This window comes from Schistocerca serialis, chromosome 4 (genome assembly GCF_023864345.2).
Source record: "Schistocerca serialis cubense isolate TAMUIC-IGC-003099 chromosome 4, iqSchSeri2.2, whole genome shotgun sequence".
NCBI lineage: Eukaryota > Metazoa > Arthropoda > Insecta > Orthoptera > Acrididae > Schistocerca > Schistocerca serialis.
This window is the reverse complement of record NC_064641.1, coordinates 364,096,284-364,122,973: the sequence shown is the minus strand read 5'-3', so window position 1 is coordinate 364,122,973 and position 26,690 is coordinate 364,096,284. Positions and strand designations below refer to the sequence as shown.

General features: G+C 45.6%; 1 protein-coding gene and 1 pseudogene across 1 annotated transcript in view; both read left to right on the top strand.

Moving 5' to 3' along the window:
- Positions 1-26,690, top strand: part of LOC126474164 (dual oxidase maturation factor 2-like) — a 723,454-nt gene that overhangs the window by 240,462 nt on the left and 456,302 nt on the right. The window lies entirely within an intron of this gene.
- Positions 13,311-13,428, top strand: LOC126475608 (5S ribosomal RNA; annotated as a pseudogene).

Below are 26,690 nucleotides of genomic sequence, written 5' to 3'. Positions count from 1 at the left end.
GCCCGAGGCAGGATTCGAACCTGCGTCCGTAGCGGTCGCGCGGTTCCAGACTGAAGCGCCTAGAACCGCTCGGCCACACCGGCCAGCGGTTGTAGAACAGACTAATTCGAGTGAAACATCCAAATTATACGACGTGCAATTATTATTGGTTACTGAGATACAGCTGTTCGAATGTAACCCAAACAGGACGAGTTAAACAAAGGCAAATCATCGACTTCAAAGTTGATTTTCACAAATTTCACCTCAAACTTCAATGCAGTTTCGAATTCTCTTGACGACATCACATATAGCTTCCGAGATCGTTTTGTGGCCTTTAATGGATAAGCACTATTCGTAAATCTAGCGATCAGTTCGTCTCTTGTGTTTACTTCCTCTCTTTTGACCATTCCCCCCCTCCCCCACATAAAAATCTAAAGGGGTAATGTCCGGGGACCATGGTGGTCAAGAACGTGACCGTTTATGACAATACATTTTCCGCAACATTTTAGTTTCAGATGACGTGTCGCCTGACGACTAGAATAGCAAAGGTCTTGCATTGCTGGAGGGAAGCGAAACATGTTTTTTTTTGTTTTTTGTTTTTTTTTTTTCATTCGGCAGCAGGGTCTCGGACAAGATAAGGCACTTGCTGAAAAGACACAAAAGCGATATTTAGGCCTGCGTCAAAAATCCGGCAATTACTGAGACCAGTTAAAAACGGAACAGAAATCTGGGTCTACAAGATACCTTGCGAGTATAGCCAATATTGCGTCGTACAAACGGTGCGCACTGAAGAACAATGCAGGTTTTATCACTTACGCTATCTCGAAAAATCCGCTGTAGCTGAGCGTGCTCTAGAAAATGTTCAGCGAATCAAATTCGACGAAACCTCTGTCGTCGCTGGCACTAATGGCTTGTGAGACTGTGTGATTAAAGAATCCATCGACATAAAAATGCTTGACGACACTCTTAATAGAGATGCGGCTGTCTGGGATGGAGCGATTGCGAGACTGAAGCGGGCACATCGAACGCGCAGCCAACAGATGCTCGCATATGGCGATGCTGTGAGCACTAGTGACGTCACAGTATGTTGCAGGGTACCGGCAGCCCATCAGCAATCACTCCACGTGACAATGGCCAAGGAGTGCTTGGTCGAAAGCTCGTGACATCAGTTGACGCTAGTAGAAAAGCGTGAAAATTTTATTTAACGACAAATGTAATAGTCATAAAAATATTCGTCGATTTTTTGTAAATGGGTTATCTGTTATGATAGTGCCATACGAAATAATATTCTGCAACGCTACCTCACATACGCACAAAACACCTGTTGTACAGAAACCTGTTATAGCCATAATACATGTTCCAAACTCATGTAGACAATTTTTTCTATAAATTAATCATACTGACAACGATTTGACAGAAAACTCACTCTCTTGGGAAGTTTTACTTAAATTCAACTGAAGTTTGAAAATAATAATAGCTGTCATACAAACACTTGATCTCGGGTGAAGGTAACGTTAGTCTGTGAACGGTGTGTATATGTATCAGCAATGAAATCAGAATCCTCTAATCACATATTAACCACACCCTCACACTGATGAGGGCAAGTGTGAAGTCATGAAGTACTGGACATGCTACCTTGTGAATAAAAAGATACTGATAGCTAATTAAACTATTTCTAGAAATTAACTGAAACAGTTTTTGCACGTCAATTCCTTACTCACCTTGGATAAATTTCAAAGTGACACTTTTAAAAAGTTTAATAAAGATTGAAATTAATGAGAAGGCCAATTATGTAATGGGTCAGTATGTATCCGTGTTTCACCGAGAAAATGCTCGGCATGGAAGGATCATAATATCGGGAAAGCGTACGGCATGACATTGGACAATCGGACATTAACAGAGGTTCAATTGCTTGACGCTATTAGCCTATCAGAAGAAAGAATACAGTGCATTTCACATGAAAGAACCTTGTGTGTTACGACTTGCAAATTTCTTGAATGCTCAGTAAAAAAGAACCTGACACGAAATTTTCAGTAATGTTTAATCACTCTAAAATAATTTGGTAGGTTTTGTGTACCGATTGATATTGTCGATTATATGTCCGTAACCAAGTTCAAGGCAAAACGAAACAGAAGTGAGTACACTGAGTGTTGTTGATGGTCCTGCGCCAAAGAAAAAGATGTTGAAAGCACCTGATGTAAAAGTTATGGCCAGTACTTTGTGTGATGGAAAATAAATTGTTTCAAACATAAAACAATACCTTGTGAATAACTACCACGTCATTTCAATCACCTCGGTGAAAAGGCGTGACTAAACCTAAATAGCAGACATGGCTATTCAGCTGCTTTACAGTTTAGACTGTACACTTCTTCTCTTTTTATTTTCAGAAATGACAAACCCTGCAGACCACGCGCTGCATCAACGATCTGCTTCCACTTCTTCTATCTCTGTCTCTCTCCACCCTGGCGAGATTCACCATGCTGCGACGTCCTTTGATGTCACCTTTTCACCATGTGCGACGTCGGTCTAATGGTCTTGTTGCTTGGAGAGCGCCCTAAAAATCTTTTGTAGGGATGCTGTTGGTTTCCATTCTAGCCACATGCCCAGGCCACTGCAGTCTGTTACTTTTTAATTTCTGGACGATAGTGTGTTACTTCATTAACTGATAAATTCCAGTGTGCTTTTGAACTCTCCAGACTCATTCTCCAACACAGGTCCCCAGATTCTTCTTATCACTTTTCTTTCGAATACATTCAATTTTTCTCCTTTTTTTCTTTGTAAGCGTCCAGTTTTCCGAACCATGTAGTACTACTGGGCAGTCACGGGTTTCTCTGCCCCGTGATGACTGGGTGTTGTGTGATGTCCTTAGGTTAGTTAGGTTTAAGTAGTTCTAAGTTCTAGGGGACTGATGACCGTAGATGTTAAGTCCCATAGAGCTCAGAGCCATTTGAACCATTTTTGGCAGTCATGGTGTAACATATCCTCTTGTTTGTGGAGATTGCAAAGTTTTTCTTTTGAGTGGGCTGCTTATAGCATACAGACATCTCGATCCTGAGGATATTCTCTCATTTATATCCAGTGTTACGATATTTTTACTTCTGAAGCGCGATCCAAGGAATTTAAACTAATGAACTTTTCTGAATCTTGAATGGTGATTAGTTTCGAAGTGTGGAATTGTGTTTGTGACTGATGTCTGTACGTTGTGTTTGAGATACCCTGCAGCTTTTCTGAATGTTTCTCAAGGAGAGATTCTATTGTCTTTGCTGTTCATTTCAGTCCTGTCTACTCGATCTGACTGGCAGCTTCTTTATTATTATTTCTCTGTTTGCAAAATGTGGAAACTAGAGTTTAGCAATTAAAAAGTCTAAAACACACACACACACACACACTCTCTCTCTCTTTCTCTCTCTCTCTCTCTCTATCTCTCTCTCTCTCTCTCTCTCTCTCTCTCTCTCTCTCTCTCTCTCTCACGCACACACACACACACACACACACATACATACACACACATGTGTGCGCGCGCACTAGTCACAACCCACAGTAAAAACAAATAAAAAGGCATGAACACAGTGCTGAATGCATCACAGACGAAAGCATAGTAAAATTTCTATGAAGACAACTTGTGCGACGTTTTTCAGAAGTAAGGTTCAAAATGGCTCTGAGCACTATGGGACTTACCATCTGAGTCATCAGTCCCCTAGAACTTAGAACTACTGAAACCTAACTAACCTAAGGACATCACACACATCCATGCCCGAGGCAGGATTCGAACCTGCGACCGTAGCGGTCGCGCGGTTTCAGACTGATGCGCCTAGAACCGCACGATCACAGCGGCCGGAACAGAAGTACGGTCAAAAGAAAAAGCGGGTTTCTCAAAGCTGAAAAATATCGAAGCGTGAAATTGCAAATAAGTTTTTTCGACTTCAGCTTCTGCTAACAATGAAGTAAGGGCCTGTCGGGTTCATAATACGTAGAGAAGAGCAGTAAACACCGAAAGTACACCAATTTCATAAAGAGAAACTGGACGAGTATGAGTAGGACTTGCCCATCTGAGTGTTCCGTACAAACTCAAATTTGTGTATAGATAGTTCATCTATAGATTTTGATGAGTAAGTTTGCAACCATTAAAATATGTGGCATAAATGGCCCTATCTTTTGACTGCATGGACGTAGAACCTCAATTGTTTTACACCGTGAAGGGACCATAGACCTAAGAATTTGACGTAAATTTCAACTTGATACCCTTAGCCATTCCTGAAAACACTGGTCTTAACAGAAGAACAGACAGGTGGACAACAAAGTTATTGTATACTGATTCAGGTAGGAATCTGTAAAACTGGTTTGTAATCTATCAATAGCAAAATATAGGAACGTATTGTGTATAGGCTACTATATTTACAGGACACCGCTGACTATGTAAAAGCGAAACGCGTCGTGTAAGATTACCTGAAATTGCATTACGCGGAAAACAAGATATTATAATTCGTAGAATAAAATATTATTTATGATGGTAGTTTCTGTGTGGTAAAATATTTTGGTCGCAATGATTCGGGATTCACTTTTGGTGTGATGTCCTTGCGTCATTTTTGTGGCGTTGTTGGGATGTGGATGATGAAATTTGCTGGCGAGAGGTGGCGTTGTTATGGCCGGCGGCCTAAGAGAGTAAGTTGGAGGCCCGAGGAGCTACGGTCTGATATTTACGGATCAGTACGCTGTGGGAGTGGCTGTTGCGTGTTGAGAATTGTGTGAATAGGATGAAAAAAGCTGGTCTTGGATATTGCAAGTGGTCTAAACAAGACTGGTGCTGCTCAAAACATTGTGAGCTTCAACAAGATGAACCACCTGCAGTTAAGCTAACATCGAAGCGCTAATAGACTTTAAAGCAAAGCGTCATCAGTGTACGTGTCGAGAAAAACGAGCCGCTCAGCAGTTCACGATTCCCTTCACTAATGCCTTCCAGGCCGCTGGGCAAACTGCAAACCAACCTCTGAGAGGGGATGCTGCAGCTCTTGTTTGTTCCGCAAACAGACTGACGCAGGCCCAAAGAACGTCGCTAAGAAACGCCGGCGATCGGCGGGCAAGCTGCTGACACCGCCGCAAGCCGGACATCCCGGCGGAGCTGACGAGGCCGCCACGGCTGTTGCTCTGACCTCTCAACTGTTCAGCGTTTTTACGGCGGGTCACTTATTTCCATCTAATAACGAAAAGAAAAAAAAGGTGCTCAACACGTTGCTTGTTATAGTTCTCTTTCGCTGAAAAAAAACTTTCTTTCTAAGTTTGTGTAACTTCTGTGGCACACTCAGGCTGAAAACTTCGTCTCTCAATTTAGTTGGGCTTCCCCTTACACTTCTGTCCATGGCTCTCTATAATTCTCCGTACGGTTGACTTCTAGAGATTGTGTTTCATCAAATTTAGGACATTTATAAAATCACTGCTCTTACTGTATGCACTTTATGCAAAGGACATTTATCTTTTTACAATATGAACCTCGACCAGAGCTCTAGATTATAAACTTTTTTGAGGAAATATTTTTTTCCCAAAATTGATAACTAATTTTCAAAATAATGTCGTCAATGAGTGCAAGTGCACCCACCCAAGTCGAAGACCCAGGGCATCTCACCGTCGCACAGCTTCTGCTGTTTCTACTGCCGTCTGAAAACTATCCTTTTGTAATTCTTCCTCGGTCTTGCAGCACTCAGTCGTCCTACGATCCAATTTGTCGACATTACATTTACTTTTTTACGCAATTACTATAGCTTCCAACACTGAATGTCTCTAACAACGTATTTTTTTCGCCAGTTCGGAAAACTGATCTTGTTGACACAGTTTGATCCTCTTGTTAATCTTCCACCGTAGAATTTGATTGGACCACCCCTGTCGTTTGGTATCGTTTCCAATTGCTCTCCTGAAACATTAGCGTTTTTTTACTAGCCTTAGCGCAATGTTTTTCAGTTACTTCAAGTACGGAGAGACACATTTCGCTGCCATTATTCGTTCTTTGCTGACCGATTCATGACCGTGAGACGAATGCATCTTCATATTTGTATCGGTGCGTTGTGTCGGCAACATGTTTTCAACACGCTCACTATTTTCCCGTTTGAATCAATCTCTCTCTGATGGCAAATCACGAACTGCCACTTAATGAAAAATTTTTTGATACTACTTTACTCTATTTCACGTCTAGTACTTCTATAGGCGTGCAATGTTTGGCATTTGCGGACAATTTCTCATTTCTCAGCAGCAACAGAGAGGAAGTCAAAACATCACTAAAACTGTAAAAAAATTGCAGGGAAAATTATGCCGCTAATTTGAGAAAAGAAATACGCAGAGAGATTGCCACAGGATAGTTTTCATATAGCAACAACCTCAGGAAATTCGCACAGACCACGAATTTACGGTACTTTGAAGAAATTATTGAACCATCAGCCCTTTTCTTGTAGGGGCAGTCAAGAAAAAAATCAGAAAACTCCAAGACTCATATATCCTCTAGTGGTATCACAATGAAAATATCCACGTACACCAATGGAAAATCAACGCTGCGCAACAGACACATTTGTTGAAGCACCGTAGAACGCAACGCAAACTGACTGATGATGATGATGATGTTTGGTTTGTGGGAACGCTCAACTGCGCAGTCATCAGCGCCCATACAAAGTCCCAGTTTTTTCACAGTCCAATTTTTTTCAGATTCCAAAATAGTCACTGTCACGATTGATGAGGATGATGATGAAACGATGAGGACAAAACAAACACCCAGTCCCCGGGCAGAGAAAATCCCCAACCTGGCCGGGAACCGAACCCGGGACCCGTTGATCTAGAGGAAGCAACGGTAGCCACTTTTTTTTCTAATTCTTCTTGTAAACGATGAGAACTAGGGAACAGAAGTTTAAAAAGAGAAAGAAAAGGAACCTGACAAGGATTCTAACCATGGTTCTGTGGTAGATTCGGTTTTGATGTGCCAGCAATCTACTTTTTGTGACGGATTGCCGTCCTCTGGGCCCGGGTTCGATTCCCGGCTGGGTCGGAGATTTTCTCCGCTCAGGGACTGGGTGTTGTGTTGTGTTCATCATCATTTCATCCCCATCCGCCGCGCAGGTCGCCCAATGTGGCGCCGACTGTAATAAGACCTGCGATATGGCGGCCGGACCTGCCCCGCGAGGGGCCTCCCGGCCAATGACGCCAAACGCTCATCATCATCATCATCATCACCTGTTTAAGTACATTAAATTTTACAATTATTAGTTTAACATTGCGGGGAATGAAATAAAATGAAAAAAAAATTGCGAGTAGTGGGAATCGAATCCGGGTCCGCTGCATAAGAAGCCTTTACCTATTCTTTTTTTAATGTATTTTTTATTTTTTTACATGTTTACATTTAGGAAACGTGTACAAGGAGAATTCTAGTAACTAAGTGTTACAAGTAAGTGTTACAACAACAAAGGTGGCATAAAAGAATAATCAAAAAAATAAAAATGTAAATCACTGATGCAATTCCAACTAAAAGATTCTTCAATAAATGTAACTGGTTCCACCTGGTGCTTCGCCATCGTTATCTGGTATCTCCAACAGCGCCTTTGAAGGGCATCTGCAACGGAGGCACTCTGCTTCGCTAGTGCCTCAAGGAAAACGGCATCCTTGCAGCAGCCTGTCTCTTCCTTCGCTCATGGCTGACAAGGCAGAACGTTCAGCCTTTAGTGTGATGCGGCACAGAACATTAACCGCAGCTTGGCGCTCCTCACCTGAGTGGGGGGTTAACGAAAACGCTGCGTAAATAATTTGCGAAGAGCGTACGGTATTTCGGTGTGCGTTCGAGGGCATTGTGAGCATTTTGTAGGAACCACCAGTAATCAAGCTGCTCTTTCTCTCCGTCACTAAAGATATAGGTGACGCTAAGTCCTTTGAATCATGTAGGCGCATGATATTTTGCAGCCGGAAAGTAAGTTTCATCTGGACAGAGTAGGGTCTGAGGGTCAATCATATCAGGTGTGACCCGGAGGTAACAAGCCAATATCTTCTGTGTTAGTCGCCAAACTCCGGACGATGATGCGCAAGTAAAACGACGTTCATCGGTATCCAAGAGGTAACAATCTGGGCAATAAGGTGAGTCTGCCAGTCCAATAGTGTGAAGTCGCTGTCGTGTGGCATATTTTTTGTTGGCGATCTGATACCACTTCGAACCCACCGTGGATGACAGAAAGTTGTGGTGTATCGCTTTCCACACTCTTGGCCAGTGAACCGAAGGGTTTTCCACCACGTTATGGGGAACAGCCAGCAGAAGGTTGGTTCAAAAAATGGTTCAAATGGCTCTGAGCACTATGGGACTCAACATCTTAGGTCATAAGTCCCATAGAACTTAGAACTACTTAAACCTAACCAACCTAAGGACATCACACACACCCATGCCCGAGGCAGGATTCGAACCTGCGACCGTAGCAGTCCCGCGGTTCCGGACTGCAGCGCCAGTACCGCTAGACCACCGCGGCCGGCAGAAGGTTGGTATAAAAATCTTTCGCCTTTGGTGGACGTGTGGCAGAGAGGTCCAAGCTGACGTAGCTGTGATCAAGAATGAAGGTCGACACATGGGAGAGCAGTGGTGCGACGTGCGCAACCGACACCGGCGGGACGTTAGAGACTGGCATCAGAACCTGTAGTAAACGACCCGTGAGAGAGGTATGTTGACTTTTCCATCGTTCCTCATGTTGCTCTTGTAAAGGGCAGCTGCTCTCGCCCCGACGTTGACCAATCCCAGCCCCCCTTTGTGCACTGGGAGGCTAAGAGTGTCGTATCGTACTTTAAATATATGACCTGCGGAAACGTAGTAACTGAAGGCCGCCTGAAGCCGGCGACCTATCTGCAGCGGTAGTGGGAGGACCTGTGCCACGTGGTTGAGTTTTGATGCCACGTAGAGGTTCAGGTATTCAACACGTTGTAGCTGATTCAAGTCCCGGAGCAGGTTCTGTCGTACCATTGCGCGTATGATCTGTAATAACCGTCGGTAGTTTGCTGCAGCTGTTTTACGTACATCTTTCTTGAACGTGATTCCCAAATATCGCAGATCAGAAACTGGTGGGAGGGGAGCGAGGGCTTCCGGTCCGAGACCACGCCCAATATCCAACGCCGCCGACTTGTTGATGTTCAGAATACTGCCTGCGGCCTGTCCGTATCGCTCAATCCAGGTTAGTACGCTTTGAACTTCGTCATTGGAACGAACCAACAGTAGTAGGTCGTCAGCGTATGTCCCATAGCGAAAGGTCACGTCCCGCAGCGTGATGCCAGATAGGCGGTGGTTAAAGCCCCCTAGGAGTGGCTCGAGTGCGATTGCATAAAGATAGGTAGAAAGGGGACAACCCTGTCGTAGAGACATCTTAATGGGTACTGGTCCTACTGTCCTTCCATTGACCTGGACGTGTGAGCTGGTTGCTGTCCAAAGACGCCGTAGGGTGTCGATGAGGCCCGGGGGGAATCCCATACAGTCCATCACTCGTAGGAGGAACTTGTGGTGTATTCTATCAAAGGAGCGGTTGAAATCGATGGAGACGATCGCCGCTCTCAGACGGCACGCAGAAGCGATCGCTATTAAGACCCTGCAGTCACCGGTGGCCATGTGTATGTTGGCTTCTTCCCCCTGCGACGTCTGTTCTGGAGCGAGAATCATCGGCAGAGTCGTCTTAATACGGCTCGCCATAATCCTGGCGAAAATCTTGTAATCGGTGTTCAACATTGTAAGCGGCCGATAGTCGTTAATCGGTAGCCCTCCACCTGGTTTGTGTACCGCTATGAGAAGTCCTTCTACAAACGCTGGCGGCACAACACAGTCTGGAGACATAAGTTCGCGGAACATTATAACCCAGCGAGGCATCATGAGGTTACGGAAAGTCCGGTAGAATTCGATGGGCAATCCATCAGGTCCAGGAGGCTTATTGGCCGCACCTTTGTCCACGGCGTCTTTGACTTCTTCGAGTGAGATTTCCTCTGTTATTGCATTCACGGTAGCCTCGTCGATAGTACGTGTTACCTGCTGTAACACTTCAGTAGTGGTCTCGTCATCGACGGTTCTTTCCTGGAAAAGATGACGAATATGATTCTCCACCGCCTTTACTATGGTTGCTTGGGTCGTACATAAGCGACCGTCGTGTGTCCTGAGTTGTGTGATTAAACGTTGTCGTTGTCGGCGCTTATCCGCCACAACGTGGTGCATAGTGGGTTCCTCTGCAACCGTTCTGTCGTGCCGTCGCGAGCGGACTACTGCACCTTCTAGTCGGTGCTTCGTCAATGATAGTATGTGAGCCTTGATTCTGCTTTGGTCATGTTGTCTCTCCGGGGAAGGGGGTAAGGCGTCGAGGTCCCTGAGTGCCGCGTAGTAAAAATCGAGGGTCTGTCGATGCCACGCAGTCACGTTCTTGCCATATTGCATAAGTGTTCTACGGATTGCTGGTTTGGCACAGAGGAGCCACCACTCCAGGGTCGAGGTGTATCGTGGGTGGCGGCGTTCACAGACAGTCCACGTTGCTGCAACTTGCCGACGGCAATCCAGGTCCTGGAGATGAGTTATGTCGAGCTTCCAAAAGCCATTGCTGCGCCAGACTTGTTGGGGGCGTAGGTGTATAGTGCAGATATAGGCACTATGATCGGAATAGGCCTGAGGCCATAGTTCGGCTTCCACCACACCTTATGTGAGATCTTGTGACACATATATGCGATCAAGTCGGCTGGCCGAATGACTGGTAAGATGAGTGTGGCCAGAGCGGTTACCGTGGACTTTGTCCCACGTGTCGCACAAGTGAAGTTCTTGGATCATCGCACCCAGTTCCGGACAGTGCATGTAATGTGGGATTTGGTCCTTGGGGTGAAGTACGCAATTAAAATCGCCGGCGAAGGCGCTGTGGTCGTATCGTCCAAGGAAAAGGGGAGCGACATCTGTGAAGTAGAATCTGGCGCGGTCCTGACGCCTTGTGGTACCCGACGGCGCGTAAACATTAATGAATCGGGTGTTGAGCGCCGTAAATGCTATTCCTCGCGTAGAGAGAAGATACATGACGTCAGTAACTTCAATACCATCACGCACTAATGTTGCCACTCCGGTGTCTGCAGGGCTACCGGGCGTCACATGTGTGGCGTAACCGTAAATGTTCGGGAGTGTAGTCGTTTTCACTTCTTGTAGGAAAGCAAAGTCAACCCCCGTATTGTGTCTTTCAAAAGTTGGATCTTGACAGGAGAACTTATCATGTTGATGTTCATTGTCGCCAGGTGGTAAGCCTGGCAACGCGTTGTTTGGGCGAGGTTATCCATGTTGATGTTGGAGAGAAGCTAACATCGGAAGTGATGTCACCCCCCGCCGAACGCGGTCCTCCTTGTGCTGTTTATGCTGCATGATCCGGCGGCGCCTCAGATGGCCGCGGATCGGGATATTGTGTCTCGACGTCCTCGGCCCACGAAGCGGGCGCGGATGTCTGTTCATGTTCCATAGCCTCGGAATGTTTGATAGTAAGGGCCCGCGCGTCCTAGCTGCCTGCACTGGTACCTTCCCGCTGCTCACTGTTTATGTCAATGGGCTGATGGTCGAAAGCTGCGTGTTTTTCTGTCTGTTCTGCAAGGTTCGAGTCAGTGGAAACAGCCTCAGCTTCGCGGCTGGCTTCTTGAGTGGTCAGTTGTTCTTCCCCGGCCGAATGCGAACCGCTGTGTTCCGACACGGTCCGATGACGGCGCTTTCGGCGTTTCGGTGATCGCTGTTTCCGTACATGGCCTTCATTGTCAGAAGACAGCACTGACTCACGCTCCGCCGGGACAAACGGTTCGGTCGGTACAATAGGGGAATCAATTGCCATCTTGCTGTCGTCAATGTCTGACGCGTTCAGTAGCTCCAGAGTCGTAGTACTATTTTCCACCACTGGCCAGGTCGGCGGATCATCCAGGTTTTTGTCCGAGGAAAGTGATGCTTGTACCGCTGAAACCGTCGGTTGTGGATGTTGTGTGGAGAACGTCGTGAGCGCCGCCGCGTAAGTCACGGGTAGAATAGTCTTCGTCGCTGGTGGTGCAACGTCCTTCGGTGGGAGTTGTGTGATCCGACGCTGGAGGCACTCGGAACGAAGGTGACCTTCCTTGCCGCATCCGGAACACGTCTTCGGCTAACCGTCATAAATAACTATGGCCCGGCATCCTCCTATCTGTAGATAGGATGGCACGTGTCGTTGGAGATCAATGCGCACTTGGCGTACTCCATTGAGTACTGGATACGTCTTAAACTGGGTCCATTTTTCAGCCACGTGTTCGTGTACCGTGCCGTAGTGGCGGAGCGCCGCGACAACTTCTGCCGCCGGGAGTTAAAATGGAAGTTCGAATATGCGTATAGTCCGCAGTCCCATTGCGGCATGGCCGACCTCGACGTTGCCAACATTTCCATCTGCGTGACAGAGGCGGAGTTCTTGTTTCATCTCACGAAGCACCTTGTCGCATGTAGTTTCTTTTATGAGCTTTACATAGACCGTGCTACTGACGATCGAAAAGTGAATGCCGACAATGTCGGCAGCCGAGATCTTGGCTTCCTCTTTTAAAAAGCGTTCGACTTCGAGCGCCTTTGGTCGGGTAAAGCCGCTCCTAAATCTAAATTTCAAGGTTGATCTTCTGTATTGGTTTGCCATGGTCTTGTGGCGCTACGGCGTCACGTTAGTGTCGGCCGAAGAAAGTAAACAAGGCGCGCGGGCCCTCGCTGGCGGCGGAGAGCACACACTGCACGTCTGCTTCGCTCGCCTGCGATAGCCGCACTGACCTCTAGACCACGAGCTACTGACAAAAACTGACTGACAGACAGAAATTATGGATATACAGAAAGAAGAATAGAAAACACCTAGCAAAAGTTTCGGAACAATGAATAGACGAGGAATTTGGATGAAGAGAACAAGTCAGAATATACAAAGAAACAAGTCAAAATCATACTTCAGAAATGGAATAATGACATATTACGAGCATGTTCATGGGATGAATAGGAACAGAAACGCATGAATAATTCTCGAAATGAAACATTCAGGCAGGGGAAAAATAAATTGAATGAGGGAGTTGAAGATCAGTTCGGACTACTATGTGTGACAGCAGATTAAGTGTAAGATTGGGAAAAGTTCTGAAAGACCACCAACAAACACCAGTTAGATTCCACAGGAGAAAAGAACAAGACAGGATGTGCAAATGGACAGAAGAGCGAAAGAAACAACACAGCGAACATCTGAATAGAATTTGGGAAGGGAGAAGAAACCCATACAAATAATAAGGGAATTAACGTTCAGACGTTGTCTTTATCAGGGAATGATCGTAAATAACAGTAGTGATAACACCATTTGGGCAACGGCCTTGCCGCTGTGGATACACCTGTTCCCGTCAGATCACCGAAGTTAAGCACTGTCGGCTGTGGCCGGCACTTGGATGGGTGACCATCCGGGCCGCCATGCGCTGTTGCCATTTTTCGGGGTGCACTCAGCCTCGTGATGCCAATTGAGGATCTACTCGAGCAAATAGTAGTGGCTCCGGTTACAGAAAACCGCCGTAACGACCGAGAGAGCGGTGTGCTGACCACACGCCCCTGCTATCCGCATCCTCAGCCGAGGATGACACGGCAATCGGATGGTCCCGATGGGCCACTTCTGGCCTGAAGACGGAGTGCTACTGCTGATAATACCATTTCACTGATAAGAAGAGAAATGTTATCTTCAGTTGTAACTCAACATTACTGAATTAAGTGTTTGAAAACGTACTTTTATGCCTCATGTATTCACTTCCTGAATTATTCCGAAGAAACTTAGACTTAATAGGGACGAATAAATTAGAGCGAGACTCTAGCTTATTTTCAGTCTCACCTGTTAAGAACAGTGTTGCGTCAGAGTGGAAAGTATTCGTGCTGTTCTGGATACTTTTTTTTCGGAAAATCATGAGTAAAGCGGACAGATTTGAAATTGTCCTGAGCTCAGAGGGATGATATTTGACGTCAACGTATGCAGAGCACAGACGGTGGTTCACCCGCTGTTTTTCCGGGCAGCACTTGTTTCAGTTTAGTCCGTTCGGGTAGCAGGATGAGCAGAGCGCGGCGCGCGGCGCCCCAGTGAAACGCGAGTCAGACACGTCGCATTCCTGTCCCGCGGCCGCGGCTAAGTCAGCAACAGCGCCAGCGCCGGTGGCGCCGCGTTATGAGAAAGCGGCTCTCAGCAGAGGCGACGGAGAAATCCCTGCGTCTGTCTGCGTGTGCGAGCCGGGACCGCGGAAGTGTCGGAATCGCCGCCTCGGCACGAGACGGACGCAAGTCGTACAAGCGCATCTACAGTCTGTTACTTCAGGGCTGAATCTCTACAAAAAAGTAGCAAAAACAGGCCCTATCCGTTCTTATGTAGAATCTAACAAATTGAAATTTTTACAAAGAGACACTGTCACGTAAGATCACAGAGTCATCGTGAGGATTTATTGCGTAAAACTTCTCGGTAAATGGGTTAAGTTGCAATATTCCGCGGTGTGTGAGATTGTGAAACCTATCAGAGTAATGGACCCACCCATACTCTCTCACACAACACTTGTGACTCCATGATAACTGTAAATGACGCAACGGAATCGCTACTTGAAATGCAGTTACGTTGAAACGTAAGGTTGGAAATTGCTACAACCCTACTATATAACTATCCATTAAATCAGTAGAATAAATCACTGAATTGAAGGGACCACGTGGTCCTTCAAATAAAAATGAAAATGAAACATAAACGGATTATTTGTTATATTAACCAATTACAAAATATTCGCATCAACATTCTATGAAAAAACAAAGTTAATTGCTGACGACAGCTAACAAGATAGGCAAGCGGAAGTATGGCTGCCGTATCCTATCTCCACATTCAATCATTAGTCCACTAAAACCCAACGATTTAGTTAGAAACTCCAGTGGTCGGTTGAATACGGCATCAAACAATACTAAATCTTGAATCGGGCTTAGCGGGGCTGTGGCAACGGTAAGCTTCCAACCTAAATGTTAACCTCCACCTATTGAGCCGTGCTGCTTTATAATCTCCCCAGTCTGCTGTGGCGGTAAGTCGCCGTGCGGCTGGTCTCGGCGGAGGTTCGAGTCCTCCCTTGGGCATGGGTGTGTGTGTTTGTCCTTAGGATAATTTAGGTTAAGTAGTGTGTAAGCTTAGGGACTGACGACCTTAGAATTTAAGTTCCATAAGATTTCACACAGAACATAAGTAGCCGCGCGGAGTGGCCGCGTTGTCTGATGGCGCCATGTCACGGATTACGCGGCCCCTCGCGCCGCAGGTTCGAGTCCTCCCTCGGGCATGGGTGTGTGTTGTTCTTAACATAAGTTAGGATAAGTTAGTTTAAGTAGTGTGTAAGTCTAGGGACCGATGACCTCAGCAGTTTGGTTCCTTAGGAATTCACGCATATTTAAACATCTTAAGCGTAAGTCGACGGACTGTGGTCGTAGTGGAGAATCTGAATCTCGCTCTTTCAGGACTCGGGCTCCTCCAAGCGCCACGACTTCTCGAACCACCGATCTGTCTCCATTCAAATCAAACCATGAGTGGCCCTTTTTGTATCACCAGCTCTCGACACGGGTATTAGCGCCAATCTGGCCTCGAACGCCAATCAGGGAAAACATTACTGATTTCCACCAGTAGCTCGTCAGTGCCACGTTTTACAGATTCCCATCCCGGAATGTCGTCAGTCACGGGCCAGTCAGAACATATCTTCCTCGCTAGATTGTCCCAGAAATTCCCATCTGACGTCAAACGGCGATGGGCGAATCGGAGCGTTTTTAAACATTTCTGAATTTTCCGATGTCCCTGTCCTCGCCGTGGTTTGCCTCAACATTACAAGACGCGTACATTTTCGACGTAAATGGGGGTGTCCCAGTAAGCACTTGAAACTGTTGACCTCGGCCATCTCAATAGGCTAGTCGTGCCACAGCCCGCTAAACTCGACTTAGTGAAAAGGATCGGTAGGTTCTGTAAGCTTCCGTCGGTGGCTACTTGAATCACGGAAGCCAGCGCAAAGATCTCCATGCCCACGACACACCTACCGCATTCAGATCAGTGTTCGAGCTGTGCGTTTCTCACGTATTCACAAAAAAGTGTCTCTGAGCACTATTGGACTTAACATCTGAGGTCATCAGTCCCTTAGAACAACTTAAACCTGACTAACCTAAGGACATCACACACATCCATGCCCGAGGCAGGATTCGAACCTGCGACCGTACCACCAGTGCGATTCCGGACTGAAGCACCTAGAACCACTCGGCCACAGTGGCCGGTTAAAGGTGAAGTACGCGGATCAGTACGGTTATTGTGGGTAAAACGTCTAAATTGCACAAAGTTTCACTGCGAAATTCTGATGCTGTGTGGACCAAAGACAATATCGAATCCAGCCGTAGCGAAATATGGTCAACTATTGGACCACTGTCGCATAGATGTGGGCGATGCTGATGGGAAAGCAGGTAGTTCTTGTACCAAGCGATATCCATTTTTTCGGCAATCTGAAACAATACATGGGGAAAAAGAGAAGACGTTCGCACAGCGGTTCTCAAATTGCTCGTGACCAAGGAAAGGATTTCTATCGTCGCGGAACTAGACGACTGTTAGAACGTTCCAATTGTTGTTTACAAAGATTTTGTGATAACATCAAAAAATAGTATCATGTATCTGTGCCACTCTTAAGTGTAGTGCAGCACTCGATAAATGTTCCTTGGGCTGCCATAATAATGTTTAGCCTTCCGTTTGAAGTCCCTTCGTACAAAGGTACTGTTGTGTTCTCGTCATTTACTGATTTGAAGCTTTCAGCGTCATATATTTCATTTTCAAATGAAACTATTGCCGTTGCCTTCCATTTGACTGTCTTTCCTTTCAAGTCCTAGGTCTCACTATTCATCACTAGGTTCGTCGAAATTGTGAGGATGCAAAATTAGGACTGTTTCACATGAAACGTAACATGTTCAATTCCAATTATTGTCGACGCCCACCTCGATAACTTCGCGGTCAGCGCCGCTGCTTGCTAATCGAGAGGCCCGGGTTCGAGTCCCGTTACGTTCGGAGATTTTTCTCAGTTCAGGAACGTTTGTATTGACGTAAATAACGTTTCAATGTTGACATTACTGTGCGGCCGCGTCTGGTAAGTCAAAAAATAAAAATAAAATTTGGCTTCATCATTCCCGGTTTATGTTTGTTTCTGTGAATATGACCAATACGTTCCTCTTTACTTAACTTTTTGTATTTTATTCTCACTTCAGCCGCAGTAGAGGGACGTATTACTAAGTCATACTTTCGCAGAAGCAGATTTTTTATCACAACTCTCATAAGATCTAATGATACCGTAGCAGACACTGTAAACGTACTTGTAGTCCGCCCTGAGGGCTTTGTGATGTGTTTAGTTTAACACATATTTCGCCTAATTCTTCGTAACACTTCGTGCTCTTCTTTTATGTTATGCGTGTCTCATAACCGTGTATACGCAGTTTATTGTAAACATAGTGTTTCAAATCCAAGTCTGGAGCAGCTACATTCTATTGCTCTTGGAGCACGTATATATGCAGACTCAAGCGACGAGTGAATATTTGTACCAAGGCCTGGATTCGAACCAAAGTCGCTTGCTCCCTAGGAAGGCGGGCTAACCACAGCGCCACGGGCGCGCTGACTTTGTACTACTGCACGCACTATCTTAACATGCCCCCTCCTCAATCCAAATTCCCATTCAGGTCTCAGCCGTCTTGGTATCTCTTATTTCTCCTGAACTCGAAAAGTATTGCAGAGGCTCTCTAACCATATTGGGTATTCTGCCTGAAACCCAGGCATAGGTGCTTTAATCAAATGAAACTATGGTTCTAGTGACCTTTTCGAGTGTCTAACATCTAAGATGTGTATGTGGAGTCTACATATAATAGATATTTGAGACTTCAATAGGTCTCTGGAACCTTATAATTTCATTTGACTGTCGGAGCATGTTTCAGTCATCGTTACTTATATACTTATTGCTGTTATTTCCCCATACCAGTTTAAAATTTTTCTTGTCTTGTTTTGAAAAATTCTGCGTCTATTAGTATTCGTTCATTTCGACTCATAAAATATACCACCTCCCGAAATTTAAAAAATTGTTCCCTGTTTAACTCAGTCTCGCTGTTTCTCTTTTTTTTAAAGGGCTTTCATATACTTTTTCCTACAAGTGATGTCTTAATTACAAGACCTTCTTTATGAGTAGGCCTCGTGGTTCAGTTTATCATAAGAATTTGTAAGCAGTATCAAACGCAAATCACCTGGATTAATCTGCTTGAACATATCCTTGTAAATCTCCGCGTTCGTTTGGCAAGGAGAGAACCTATTCACGGAAGTGCTGTGAGCTTCAGTGTAACAGCAACAGGAAAAAGTCGTGGAAGAGCCATTAGTCACCCACAATATTTCTTCGTTGCGTCTGCTGCGTCCGTCTCACCCCTGCGCAGTCGTGCTTGTTGACGCAACCCACCTCCGCGGGTCTGTCATCGCAGCCGCAACGGCCGCTTACTCAGCTGTTGGTCACGCACGTCTCGCGGTGAACGAGGCAGCATTTACTGAGTGCCCACCCCTTCCGCCGATCTGCCGGGCGGCGCCGTTAACTGGCAAAGTGCTTGTTTCAGTGCGTGACTGCGAGCGTGACGCGGCGCTTGGGAGAGCGCAGCCACACACACGCAAGTCGACAAGCGTGGGAAGGAATTGTTTATACTTCACTTCAGTCCCCTTATTTGTCTTGTGGCTGGCGCTGTTTGACTCGTCAGCTATCCGGGACGTAATGAAAACAGTTTCTCAAAATTACCTACTGAAGCCCTTCTTTCAAGTGTGCAACGAATGTGTGAAGAATAATATTTAAGTTGTATTCGCTGCTGTTACATAGTCACGTGGAAGTTACGCAAAAAATGAGCTATACTACCCAAAATCTTAAAGATATTCTAATCCAATGTTGCAAACTTTAAATGTGTCAAAAGTGATATTTTTTATGTGCTGGAGTTAATGAATCTATTAAGAAGAGGAGCAGGAAACAATGCATAATAACAACTGTGGGAACATAAAGCTGTGTGCTTGACTGGGCTCAGACTCAGACATCTGCCCTCCGCAACAGATTACATTTGCCGAATACCCTTATGAACCTACTCAAAGCTTCAGCCTATGTAGGGCATTCAGTAAGTAATGTAACACCTTTTTTTGAAAGCGGGTTGATTTTATTCAGGATTCCAATACATCATATTATTCCCCACTCTTTTCCCTACTAAACCCTATTTTTTAAGATAATCTCCGTTACAGGCTATGGCATTACGCCAGCTTATTGGAAGGGCCTGTATGACCTCATAGTACCACTCTACTAGTCGACGTCATAGCTAACGTCTTGCTATGTCATTAACCTCCCCATTATCCACGTACTGCTTCCCACGGAGTGCATTCTTCATTAGACCCAACAGACTGAAGTCGGAAGATGCGAGATCCGCACTGTAGGGTATGAGGAAGAACAGTCCAATGGAGTTCTGTGAGCTCCCCTCGGATGCGCAAACTTGAGGCCTTGCGTTGTCATGGAGAAGGAGGAATTCATTTGTACTTTTGTGGCAACGAACATACTGCAGTCGTTTCTTCGATTTCCTGTGGCATGCGGGTGATCGGATAGGTCTGCGCGACCATTCTGCGATGACAACAGACGCCTCGCCCAGCGACTCATCGCGCTTTTGTTCACTTCAAGGTCTCCATAGATAGTCAGCAAGCACTCATGAATATCTGGTTTTCCGCCAAAAGAAACCCGATGACAGCTCTTTGTCCGAAACGGATCTCTTTTACAGACGTCATTTTTATGGTTACGTTTAGCCGCCACATATTGGAACTTCATGAAATTATAGTGGCTGAAACGGGAATATTCCTCGATGTCCCACAACAAATTCCACACTTTTCCAACAAGAAATGGCAGATACAAAAATGTATTGCATTGATTATTAAACACCTCTCCTATATGTAGTTCTTCTCCATACTTCAGAACTAAGTTCGACCGAGCGAGGTGGCGCAGTGGTTAGACACTGGACTCGCATTCGGGAGGACGACGGTTCAATCCCGCGTCCGGCCATCCCGATTTAGGTTTTCCGTGATTTCCCTAAATCGCTCCAGGCAAATGCCGGGATGGTTCCTTTCAAAGGGCACGGCCGACTTACTTCCTCCTCCTTCCCTAATCCGATGAGACCGATGACCTCGCTGTCTGGTCTCCTTCCCCAAACAAACCAACCAACCAACCGACCGACTAAGTTCGAATACCGCTAGGTATACGCTACCTCACAAAAATAAGTAAATAAATCCAGAAGAGGAGGAGAAAAATAAATTAAACCTCTTGGAGTGAGAAGGCATTTGATGTTCTTTCAGTGATTTTAATATCGAGTCAAATTTACAAAGGATTTGTCAGTACGAGCCCACGTGTCAATATGGCGTTGCATTGATTCTGTTGAAAATGATTCTCTCCTGAGGCAAGATGTCATACAGGTGTTGTAAGTCATCCCTGATATCATGGCTCCTGGCACTGGGGCAGCTTTGACGTCCGAGCTGGTCCCTCACGTGTTCTGTCGGGGGAGGATCTGGGGCTCTTACTGACCTCGGGAGTACCTCAACATCGCAAATATCTGCCCTCTGCGTAAAAGCATTGTCCTGTTGAAAAATGTCATCACGATACTGTTGCGTGAGAGATAACACCATGAGGACGCAGGATGTTCGCGGAGTACAACTGGACACTGAAGTCGTACCCGATGTCTCTAACAGAAGGATAGAGCAGTGCCTCTCCATAACATTGGAAGAATGGGATATTTCCCCACGTCGTCGACATACCCGCTGACGATGGTTATCCAGGATAGCGCAGAACCGCGACTCATCGCTGAAAACAATGTGACATCCATTCGTGAGCAGTCCTTGCTTCTCGGCCGTGGCACCACGTCAGACGCAGCCATTTGTGTTGTGGTGTTAACGGCAGTCCTACACATGGGACGGCGATTCCCATAGTCTCCGACCAGCGATGCAGGTTGACTCAGAGTATTGCAGGCATTCCATTACTTGTTCTCGGATGGCAGGCGCATATGCGAGAGGTTTATAATGTGCTTGTGCTGGTCAGACGTGATCGTCCGGAATCCTGAAGACGAATGAGACTGTCCTCACGTTTCCATGCAATGGAACGTTCGAATGACACAAAAACAAGAATATTGCACCATTCGAAACGCCAGCCAAAGGCACAAAATAAAACGCGAGCCAATATGTTTCTTAAAGAAAGTCAATTGAAAATTTATGTTTAGCTCCCAGATGGGGTTAATACCAATGGAATGTACGTACGTATTGCACAGTAACACACGTCGAGCATCAACGTAATCTGCCTTAGTATTCCTAATACGACTGTTTAAAGAAGTCTTGTTTTGTTCATATGATTAGATACAACACCGTGCTGTCGAGAGATTCTTTGTTTTGGGCGGTTTATTGCCAACGGAAAGTCATATAAAGTTAAGAGATGAGAAATGTGTACCTGCATTCGAACGCGACCGTAAGATGGAAATATGGAGACGTGAAAACGCTGTTTATTGATAAGCTGTATATGAAATAACAGACGTTGTGGGCCTATCAGGCAGAAGAACGCAAGAGACCAATGTATCTGACCCGAAAAACTTACGATAGGAATGCTTTGTGCATGACGGATACCACATTGGTTGAATGCTGACGAGGTTACGAAAACGAAGTCCCTAGTTCTCAAGGTTAGAGATCAGAGCAGACTACACTACTGAATTACAACTTTTATTTCGTTCTTTACCACAATCGCTATAATGTTATAGTCGGATGACTGTTTCATGTAGGGTCTCTAACATTCTGCGTAGTGTCTGATGTTCTATATCGTGTCTCCCTACCGCTTTCGCGCAACGACGCTCTGAGCGTGTTTTTTAGGGAATTGACTAGTTTGAACCTGGGACCTGTTGCTGATAAGGAGACGCCAGACCACACATGACATGTAGAATTCAGAAGAGTTCAGTGAGACTAGCGATTATATAACCAAATACTTAATAATTTCAGCGTCAGGTCCACTGCACTCCCTGTAAAAGAATCTTAATACTAACTAAATTTAGTGGAAGGGGTTCAAGGCTTTCCTATTTTTAGTTAGCTGGTAAAATAACGTCGAAAAAGTAGTTAACTTTACCACTGGAAATTTTATTCTACTCACAAAACATTGTTTATAAATTGCACTATCGATAAAAGGAAATGTCTTAATACGGGATGGTAAAAACCAACTGCGTTCAACAAAAATGTGAACGAATATTCCCTGAACGGGTTTACAAGTTCTACAATGGATCGAAGGATGACCTATGCCGTATCACATCTATAATCTAGGTTTAAATTAAGTTTCGTTAAAAGAGAAAACAATCAAAATGGTCTACAGTGACCCTCAATTATCTTTAATTACTTATCTAACTTGTCGTAAATTATAGTGGCTGATGTGACTTCTCAATAACTATATAACAGAAAAATCATCGCGTTTCAGATTTTTACTTCAAGTGGCAAATGTGAACACCATGAGCTTTAATTGACAATCGACACTAGTATTACGCAAAAAGGGGGTGTAACAGATGAGACTTCAGCAGTTCTGAGTGAAGCTTTATGCGCTGTTATGCGGCATCGCGTGCGTTCATTACCTTGTCGGTGTTCGTCAGGGGGCGGCAGGCAGCACAGCTCCGCTCACCTCGCCGTCTCGGAAGCAACTCTCCTCTAACTTCTCCTTACTACAATTTACCGAAGTTGGTTTAAAAAAACTGTCTGGCTGTGTTTTCATCCGACCAATCAGGGTCTCAATGTTAACCTTAAGCACCGCCTACAAAAATTCTGTCTATCCAATAAGAAACGTGATACTTTTCGTGGTGGGGCAATGTTTTTAAAGTTTGCAACGTAACAGAGAAGCGAAAAAGTCTCACGCTAAAACTTGCAGCTGGTGTGGTCCTTTTAGCGTTATCGTAAGATCTATACTGTTCTTCTGGAGGGCTCTATCTTTTAATATGGGCTGGGGGGTGGTCCTGACGTAACAGAGACGCGAAAAAGTCTCACGCTAAAACTTGCGGGTGGTGTGGCCCTTTTTGGTGTTATCATAAGATCTATACTGTTCTTCTGGAGGGCTCTAGTTTTCAACATGGGCTGGGGGGGTGGTCCTAACGGTTAGCTGGCGACGTGGGTGACCGTCCCTTATCGTAGGGCCTTCTAACTTAACACGGTTCTGCTCTCGGCTTCTGTTCTCGTTTCTCCCCTCGGAACTGCGTCTGTCTCACGGTGGGAAGGTATGACATGCATTGAGGTATTCTTGTGTTAGTCTGTGGTATTCCATTTGCTCACTCGTTACTCGTATTACTTTGGTTAATTTAATGTACCGATTTATTCGGAGCTATGTGACATACTACTGGATTTGCTTATCATGTCAGGGTTTTCATGGAAGGTGTTGGATTTGCCTGACACCTTACAGGACTATTAATCACATGGGTACACATGGTTCACTGTGACTGATTACTTACCTGTAACTGCGTGAATACTCGAAACGGGTCATTTACTTGTGGTATTAAAGCGTCTTTCAAGGAAAATAAATGTGAAAATTACAACTTACTTTACGGGCCATTTTAAAATTAGTACAACTGATTTTGTGCAGTGATGTGGTACCGTGGATGAGACATGGGTCCGTCACCACTTCACAGTAGAATTAAAATGTTTTTGCACATACTTGGTGGAATGCTGTTTCCTTGACTTTCTTTTTAAAATGTCGGTTAGACCGTCAGTGAGAGAGCATTTCGATTTCCTGCTGCTAATAAGGCGGGTACACCGTTCGCTTGTTACACATTTTTGCGAGCTTCAAACAGGTACAACTTATTTTCAGTTATCTGGGTAGTTACTATTTTATTTTTGTAATTTCTTGCGTGTTTGAGTGCCTACTAGACACAACCTTTTATTTTAATAACAGTGTAGTGTACAGTATCGCCGTTGCTATCGACCCTCGTATCGTACAGGCTTTTGTTTGTTTGGTTAGAACAGCTCAGTGTCGGTTAGACCGTCAGTGAGAGAGCACTTCGATTTCCTGCTGCTAATAAGGCGAGTACACCGTTCGCCTGTTACACATTTTTGCGAGCTTCAAACAGGTACAACTTATTTTCAGTTATCTGGGTAGTTACTATTTTATTTCTGTAATTTCTTGCGTGTTTGAGTGCCTACTAGACACAACCTTTTATTTTAATAACAGTGTAGTGTACAGTATCGCCGTTGCTATCGACCCTCGTATCGTACAGGCTTTTGTTTGTTTGCTTAGAACAACTCAGTGTCGGTTAGACCGTCAGTGAGAGAGCACTTCGATTTCCTGCTGCTAATAAGGCGAGTACACCGTTCGCTTGTAGGGTAAACATAGTCATGTGTAGGGACTGTGGTTGTTGTGAGCGGACGCAAGGAGAATTGGCCACTCTTCGCGGGCAGGTGGAGGCTTTGTCTGTTAGGCTCATCGAGCTCGAGGCGCAGGCGTCGGCTCGTAGTGGCGTTGGGGCAACTGTGGTGAGACCTATGCCTACTTCGGTGGCCTTGGAATCGCATGGAACCCCTGATGTCGCTGCGTCTTCCGGCAGTGAGCATCTTACCGGTCAGCCATCACTCCAGGGTGAATGGCGGACAGTGGTGGGCTCGCGCGTGCCTGGCCGAAAGGCGAAGGTGGGATCTGGCCGCGTGGCAGCTGCCTTACCCCTTTCCAACAGGTACGGGGTGCTTCCTAGTGGTGATGACATCGTTTCCGAGCTACCACAGGATGCCTCGCCTGTTGTGCCAGTGGCCGATTCTCCGGCAAGGTCCCGACAGTCACAGAGGGCGGGCCTATTAGTTATAGGGAGCTCCAACGTTAGGCGGGTTATGGAGCCCCTTAGGAAAATAGCGGGTATGTCGGGGAAGAATGCCAGTGTGCACTCGGTGTGCTTGCCGGGGGGTCTCGTCCGTAATGTGGAGGAGGCCCTTCCGGCAGCTATTGAACGCACTGGGTGTGACCGGCTGCAGATAGTAGCACATGTCGGAACGAATGGCGCCTGCCGCTTGGGTTCTGAGGCCATCCTTGGTTCCTTCCGGCGGCTGGCTGATTTGGTGAAGACAACCAGCATCGCACGCGGAGTGCAAGCTGAGCTTAATATCTGCAGCATAGTGCCCAGAGTCGATCGCGGTCCTCTGGTTTGGAGCCGTGTGGAGGGTCTAAACCAGAGGCTCAGACGACTCTGCGACTATAATGGTTGCAAATTCATCGACCTCCGTTATTGGGTGGAGAACTGTAGGGCCCCCCTAGACAGGTCAGGCGTGCACTACACACCGGAAGCAGCTACTAGGGTAGCAGAGTACGTGTGGCGTGCACACGGGGGCTTTTTAGGTTAGAGGGACCCCCCCTTGGGCGAAACGATAAAATACCTGACGGCTTACCAGAGAGGACATTATCATCGTTGATAAAGAACGTCCGTCCTCAGAGACCAAAAACAGGAAAAGTCAACGTAATATTGGTAAACTGCAGGAGTATCCAGGGCAAGGTTCCTGAATTAGTATCTCTTATTGAAGGAAATAGTGCGCATATAGTATTAGGAACGGAAAGTTGGTTAAAACCGGAAGTGAACAGTAACGAAATCCTAGACACAGAATGGAATATATACCGCAAGGATAGGATAAACGCCAATGGTGGAGGAGTATTTATAGCAGTAAAGAATTCAATAATATCCAGTGAAGTTATTAGCGAATGCGAATGTGAAATAATCTGGGTTAAGTTAAGTATCAAAGGTTGGTCAGATATGATAGTCGGATGCTTCTATAGACCACCTGCATCAGCAACCGTAGTAGTTGAGCGCCTCAGAGAGAACCTGCAGAACGTCGTGAAGAAGTTTCGTGATCATACTATTGTAATAGGGGGAGACTTCAATCTACCAGGTATAGAATGGGATAGTCACACAATCAGAACTGGAGCCAGGGACAGAGACTCTTGTGACATTATCCTGACTGCCTTGTCCGAGAATTACTTCGAGCAGATAGTTAGAGAACCAACTCGTGAAGCTAACGTTTTAGACCTCATAGCAACAAATAGACCGGAACTTTTCGACTCCGTGAATGTAGAAGAGGGTATCAGTGATCATAAGTCAGTGGTTGCATCAATGACTACAAGTGTAATAAGAAATGCCAAGAAAGGAAGGAAAATATATTTGCTTAACAAGAGTGATAGGGCACAAATCGCAGAATATCTGAGTGACCACCATCAAACGTTCACTTCTGAGGAAGAGGATGTGGAACAAAAATGGAAAAAATTCAGAAACATCGTCCAGTACGCCTTAGATAAGTTCGTACCGACTAAGGTCCAAAGCGAGGGGAAAGATCCACCGTGGTATAACAATCATGTACGAAAGGTACTACGGAAACAAAGAAAGCTTCATCATAGGTTTAAGAGTAGTCGAATCATAGCTGATAAGGAAAAGCTGAACGAAGCGAAAAAGAGCGTAAAGAGAGCAATGAGAGAAGCATTCAACGAATTCGAACATAAAACATTGGCAAACAATCTAAACAAGAACCCTAAAAAGTTTTGGTCATATGTAAAATCGGTAAGCGGATCTAAATCCCCTATTCAGTCACTCGTTGACCACGATGGCACCGAAACAGAGGACGACCGAAGAAAGGCAGAAATACTGAATTCAGTGTTCC